Source organism: Oratosquilla oratoria, chromosome 27 (genome assembly GCF_046742065.1).
Source record: "Oratosquilla oratoria isolate Oo_2021 chromosome 27, ASM4674206v1, whole genome shotgun sequence".
Classification (NCBI taxonomy): Eukaryota; Metazoa; Arthropoda; class Malacostraca; order Stomatopoda; family Squillidae; genus Oratosquilla; species Oratosquilla oratoria.
The window spans coordinates 43,730,049-43,736,404 of NC_134803.1; the positions used below are offsets into that span (position 1 = coordinate 43,730,049).

Consider the following 6,356-nt stretch of genomic DNA (forward strand, 5'->3'; position numbering starts at 1 on the left):
AAACTTTATTTTCAACATGCACAACTACGGCAGGCAGAGAAATTTAGGGAGGATTAGTTGATTAGGTAACTTATCAAAACATTTATGCATTATTTGTATACATTCACACCAGCAAAACCAGAATGAAATTATGTAAAAAAGCAAAGTGTGCCAAAAACTCCTAATGTGCATTTAATTTTATGTATTATAGAAAGAAACTAGAATCTTGCTAGATGAGGTTTTAATCTAGCGGTTTTAGAGGAACGATCAGTACAGCGGAATTATGTTCATATGTCTGGCAACACAGTCCTCATTACAGGGTTGAGAAGTTGATACTTGAGTAGTAGTGGCCTTTCGATTACGGTTGACTGGACAACAGAAGTGGAATAAAATATAGCGAATCTTTTAAAGGCATTGTTTTACAAGTAAGTGATTTTTATTTTATTTTTATTATTATTATTATTTTTTTTTTTATGAAAATTAGTGGTCCTCAAGTTCGGCTCGGGGGTCCCATGGGGTTCACAACCGATTCATAAGTTGGAACTATCTACAAAATTGTGAGCACTCTTTACATTATTTGATTTGTAGAACACTGCGTGACAATAGTACTTCATAAAATGCAAGTTATCATCACACATATCTTAAGTAATAACTGGAGACGGTGTCACTAAAAGTTACGTCATGTCTGTTTTGAATTCGATTCGATCAGTGTCGACATTTCCTTTATTTGCGATGTCGACGTTATTTTTCAATGTTGTAGCAAGTTCCCAAAATTCATTAGGAGTATCAGGGCAAAAGTGCCATAGTTGCCACACGTGGCAAGAGAGTTGTCTGACGTTTTATTTCAGCATCGAAGTCATTTTCTGAAGAGTTAGAACGTAGGATGTCGACTGACGGTCCTGAAAATGCGTAGTCAGGGGTTAAAGCGTTATCAGACTCGGCTGTTTTTTCCTCCGTCTGTTGGAGGAAATCCCACAGCTTTCGGGAAGGAATTTAATGTGCTGGAGGAAAATAAATTTCCTCTAACATATCACATGACATTCTATGTACATTGTTGAAAAAACAAAATAGTCTGCCATAATCATAATGATTTTACGGCGGAAAAAGTAATGGAGGTGATCGGTACCGCCGATTAATCGGAGGTAGGAGGAAAAATAGCCCAGTGTGGTAATCTCCGGAAGGTAGCAGAAAGGAGGAATAGTAAAAATGTACAAGTAATCAACTTTTTTTTTTTTCCGATGATGTCACTATTTTCATTTGACCTCTGTATATTTATTTAAACGCGTTTACTTAACTGCATGTAGCTTAATTGCGATAGACAGAATTGTAACTATACCTACAAATATACATTAATCAATCTTTGTTGAAAGTATTCTAAAATATTCGCCCAAATTTCATGCCATTGTTCAAACTGTTTTGTATTGTCCTCTTGATGTTTTTTTCATTCTGTACAAACAAACCTCCTATAATGTTTTCCATTCCTTTTATCTGAGATAAATGTATCATTCCTTTCTCCAGTCACAGCTTATCTCACCTCCTGCGTCTTGTTAGCTAGTCGATTCGTTCTAATGGACACAAAACATTAGAACAGCGTTTCCCACGCTTTTCCCATCCTTTTCCGACCATAGCATCCCCTGTTGTCGTTTCTAAGCAGTCCAGCACCCCTATTTTGTTATTAGACGGATAAAAGAAAGTGAAGTGTACCGCTTGACGATTTATTTTCTTGGTTCCTTAGAACTGAAACAAATTGGCAACATTGTTTGTAGAAGAAATAAGAACACCCTAGAAAAATAAAATAGCATGGAAAAAGTCAAACATGCACAATTAGGTAATCAATGATACATACTGTATATCAATGTGATTTTTGTGTGCAACACTTCTCAGCACCCCTTATATCAGTGGTTCTTAACCCCTGGGTCGCGACCCAAATTTGGGTCGCCAAGCCATTTTATTGGGTCGCTAAGGGTTTGCAGAAAATAATTATTTTCCACTACAAATTTATTATAATTATATACTGTAATAATTAAAATACATGATGCTTAGTTTTAGGATTCTAAGCAGACCATGATTAAATAAAAAATAAATAAAACCCGCTTTTAAAAGCATAACCATATTACTTATAAAGACAATTCGAATATCTATGTAGGCTTGGGTCGCGATGCTTGATTTGTGCAAAATTTTGGGTCGCTGCCAAAAAAGGTTAAGAACCACTGCCTTATATATAATTGATTTCAGCACCCCAGGTTGGGAAACCGTGCACTAGAAGATTTATACATATTATACCATACTTGACGGGGCATAGGGACTGAAGTAGCGTGTAGTCTAGTGTAGGCCTTATGGTCTCTTGCAGTCTCCTTTATTCTTATGTTCTTATGTTCTTAGCGTATAAAGACTAAAGCATTGAAATTGGAAGCTGGCAACTCCCACTGCGGCAGAATCAACAGAACATTCTTCAAATAAACAAAACAAACGAAGGATAGTGTCCGCGTGTGACCTAAATATCACACATCTGCATGCGCAGAGCGACAGAGAAGCTGGTAGGTTGGAGCATTTCAAAGAACATAAGAATGGAAGAGACTGCAAAAGACCCTATGACCTACACTAGGCAGTTCTATGTCCATTGCCACTTGTTATCCTTATCCATAAAGCTATCTCATCTTCTCTTAAACCGACAAATGGTTTCAGAGCTCAATGCATGGTTACTTAGTCTATTCCATTCGTTAACCACTTTGTTGGGAAGCCAGTTCTTGCCATGCATTGAACTTCCACATGATTGTCTCTGGTCCCCTTAACCCCCTACGTCTGTTGTCAGCGTGACTTAGTGTAGAATAACAATCTGATGAGGACCACAATGGAAATAAGCGTACATGCTTTTTGTGTTATCCTCGGCAATTTGCATTTATTATTCCTAACTATGTATTCTTGTCATTATTTGCACTTCATGTATATTGATTCATTGCCAAATAAACTCTATCTATCTATCTATCTATAACGAAGCTTCTATCTACAGTTGGTCACACCAACAATGTTATATAATCTTCGGGATCGAGCCAGATGACAAACACCCCAAGCATCTAACTCGTTCGAAGGTCAACAATGATGTCCGTTTAAAGTTACGTTTTACTCGGTGGTATTACGCTCAACGATGATCGTTCATGGCTCAACGATCTTCAAACGACTGTCTAGAGCACTAATTCTTTTTTTCTGTATGGGGTAGTTTTGCTTTAAGTTGCAAAGTCCGAAGCTGATGGTTTTAACTGAACCTACCAACGCGTTTATGATGCCAAATATGATGAGCGTCACCTTTGCCATGATGGAACACCTTCAGAACCTCCGAATTACTTAAGCATGCCACAAACGTCAGATTCCCAACAGTGACTGTTACCTGCCCCATAAAGAGTCCGTAGCTACTCAGCTCCTCCCGGCGTAGGGTACGCAGGGGCAAGGCATGAAGGCCATATTAATTTGCAGCCACAGCGCACACAGGAAGTTCAGGAATCCTGTCGTTTATGCGAGAGCCAGTGAGTCATCGCTACAACGATATTGCTCTGATCACACGGGATCAGGTCACGTGAGGAATATCACATCCACAAGGGTGAACCCACTTTTTGTTTAACAAACATCTTGACCTCTTTAACAACATCTCTTTTCAATCTACCTCATATTTCCGTCATTCTAGCAACTTGTCATAAAATTACCAACATCCCTTTTCCGCTTGTCGATAAAGATAATTATCGTCGGCCTCCTCTTCCCTCTGCTTCTCGAGATGCGAAAAAAAAGAAGTTCATTGGGAGCAGCCACTCGTATACACAGTCCTTTCATTTCCTTACACACTGATCTTCCCTTGCCACAAGCACCAATGCCTCGGGTAGGCAGATGCTTATTTGTGGGGGGTTTGTTATTACACATGTTGTCGATTTTTTTCCCCTTCGTTAGATAGTCTGCCCATTGTTTCAACGTCTCTCCATGTATAATATCTCCCCCCTTATAAGGGAGGTAATCAAGTCAATGCACACACATACTAATTCCATTCCCATCCACCATCCTCGTTTCCCTCTCATCTTAGCTTCTCGTGGAAGAAGGGTCATCCCCGTCTCCTGCCCACCGCCTGGGTCTGAAACAATGCAGCGAGGCATAGTACATCCACGGCAGGGCAGATTCACCTACACGGCGACCCTCCCTGTACGAGGCTGGCTAATGAAAGTATATTACAAGGGAAAAGAGTGTATTAATTTTATAAACAACAAAAACGTGCGTGCGCTTCGAAAGCGTAATGGAAGTGCAATTTAATACAATAATTTTGATCAGTTAATATAAATAAATTTCATAGTGTTTATATACAAAAGGGGGAAGGCATGTATTTCCCAATCTACTCTCAAGTCCAATGCATGGCAATCGTACAATGCCCTTAATATACACATACACCACAACATCCCTGCTCATCCGACCTAGTTATGGACCAAAAGGTCTCCTGTCGGCATGTTCCGCCTTTGTAATCGTTTGTAATCCTTTGTGTGGGATGTTAAACTAAAGAGGCCTGATTCGCTCATTTCGATCCCTTTTAAACTACCTCAATGGGGGACAATGGGCTCATCCAGGAGAGACCACCCTCGATCACAGAAGAGGTGTTTGTGGGGGAGGAAGAAAAATGTGTATGAAAATGAAACGATAGTTGTGTATATGAGAACATAAGAATAGAGGAGACTGCAGGAGACCATAAGACCTACACTAGGCAGTTACATATTCATTGCCACCTGTCATCCCTATCTATAAAGTTCTTATCCTCTCTTAAGGCAACCACCAGTGGTTTCAGCGCTCAATACATGGTTCTTGAGTTTATTCCATTCGTTAACCATGATGTTGGTAAACCAGTTCTCGACTATTTCCTTCTTAAACCTAAATTTGTCCAATTTAAGTCCATTACTATGAATGGAGGAGTCTGATCAAAAGGCGTCTGGTAAAAAAATAAGAAAACGGCGATTCCTTCCCTGCTGTCTTAATATGATGACCTTGTCTGCATCACCCATGTTAAGCCCCTTGACCCACGTGGATACCTACATTAGATCACCCCGCTTTCATCGTCTTTCCAGAGGGTGTATGTTAAGGTGCCTAAGGCTGTCTTCGTGTGGGAAATGTCTAAGTCCTATAAGCCAAAGCGAAACCTGACACAGGCGACACAGTCGACGCAGCACAGGACAAAGACAGACTTCCTGTTGGTGAACTAAAGTACAATTTGAACTCTATCCAGAAATGCTGAGGTTGTACATCTCGAAGTGTTTCAATTGAGAGGGAAACTCAAGCTGTACTTCAATTCAGCAACAGGAAGAAGTCTGCCTTTACTCTGTGTTGCCTCTCCTGCGTTTCAGTTTGTGGTTCGGTTATAAGCTGTTATGTTCAGTAAACTCGCTTCTGAAGTAGGTCCCGGGCGTACTGTCTCCGAAAGGGCTGGTCAAGGAAGAAATGTCAAAGCGAACAGCACCCAGCGTCTTGGTCCCGTTTTCGATCAATTTACCAACGAAATTGGAAAGGGGCTTACCAACGAAATGAGGACGGGTGTTTGAGATTTTGTATTACGAATGCTGATTTCATTGATTTATTATACCAAAAGGTAACAGACAGTACATAATCATGCAAACAAAAATCAGGTATTTACAAAAAATTCGTGTCAATACCTACAGTCACTGTCAGCGTATGTATGCTGTAGAGGTGGGCAGAAAGACGGAAAGAATAAAAAATACGAGAAGTAAACTGAAACGATAAGATTTAATGAAAAAAGTCGTAACGGAAGTACATTTTTGGAGTAGAACAATGTGTTGGTGGTTTTTGGTATGGTAATGTTCGTGTAGTGTGTGTGTGTGTGCGTGAGTCTCTCTCTCTCTCTCTCTCTCTCTCTCTCTCTCTCTCTCTCTCTCTCTCTCTCTCTCTGTGTGTGTGTGTGTGTGTGTGTGTGTGTGTGTGTGTGTGTGTGTGTGTGTGTCTGTGTGGTTACAGCAAGGGTTATTTGATTCCACTCCTCGGATGTTTGACACAACATACACGTATGTACACATAATTTGTGTGTGTGTGTGTATGTATATATATATATATATGTATATATATACATATACATATATGCATATATATATATATATATATATATATATATATATATATATATATATATATATACATGAAACACAAGAACGTGAACATAGAATTTGACCAGATAATCCAACTATATTTTACCTAAACAGACCATTGTCCTCAATGGCAATGAAAACACTGGAGTAACGTGTATTCCATTCCTTCAACGCACATCCCTGAATGTAAAAAAACAGTGACTCCCAGACTACCTTAGAAAGTCCCTCTTTGTTTCCAGCAGAAATGTAGGTGAAACG

The 6,356-nt window shown here is 39.6% G+C and overlaps 1 protein-coding gene across 1 annotated transcript in view; it reads left to right on the forward strand.

The window, feature by feature from the left end:
- Positions 1-294: 294 nt before the first annotated feature.
- Positions 295-6,356, forward strand: part of LOC143039817 (uncharacterized) — a 37,219-nt gene continuing 31,157 nt past the window's right edge. The window contains exon 1 of the mRNA XM_076210066.1: positions 295-404. The gene's annotated coding sequence lies outside the window, so the exon portion shown is untranslated. The remainder of the gene's footprint in view (positions 405-6,356) is intronic.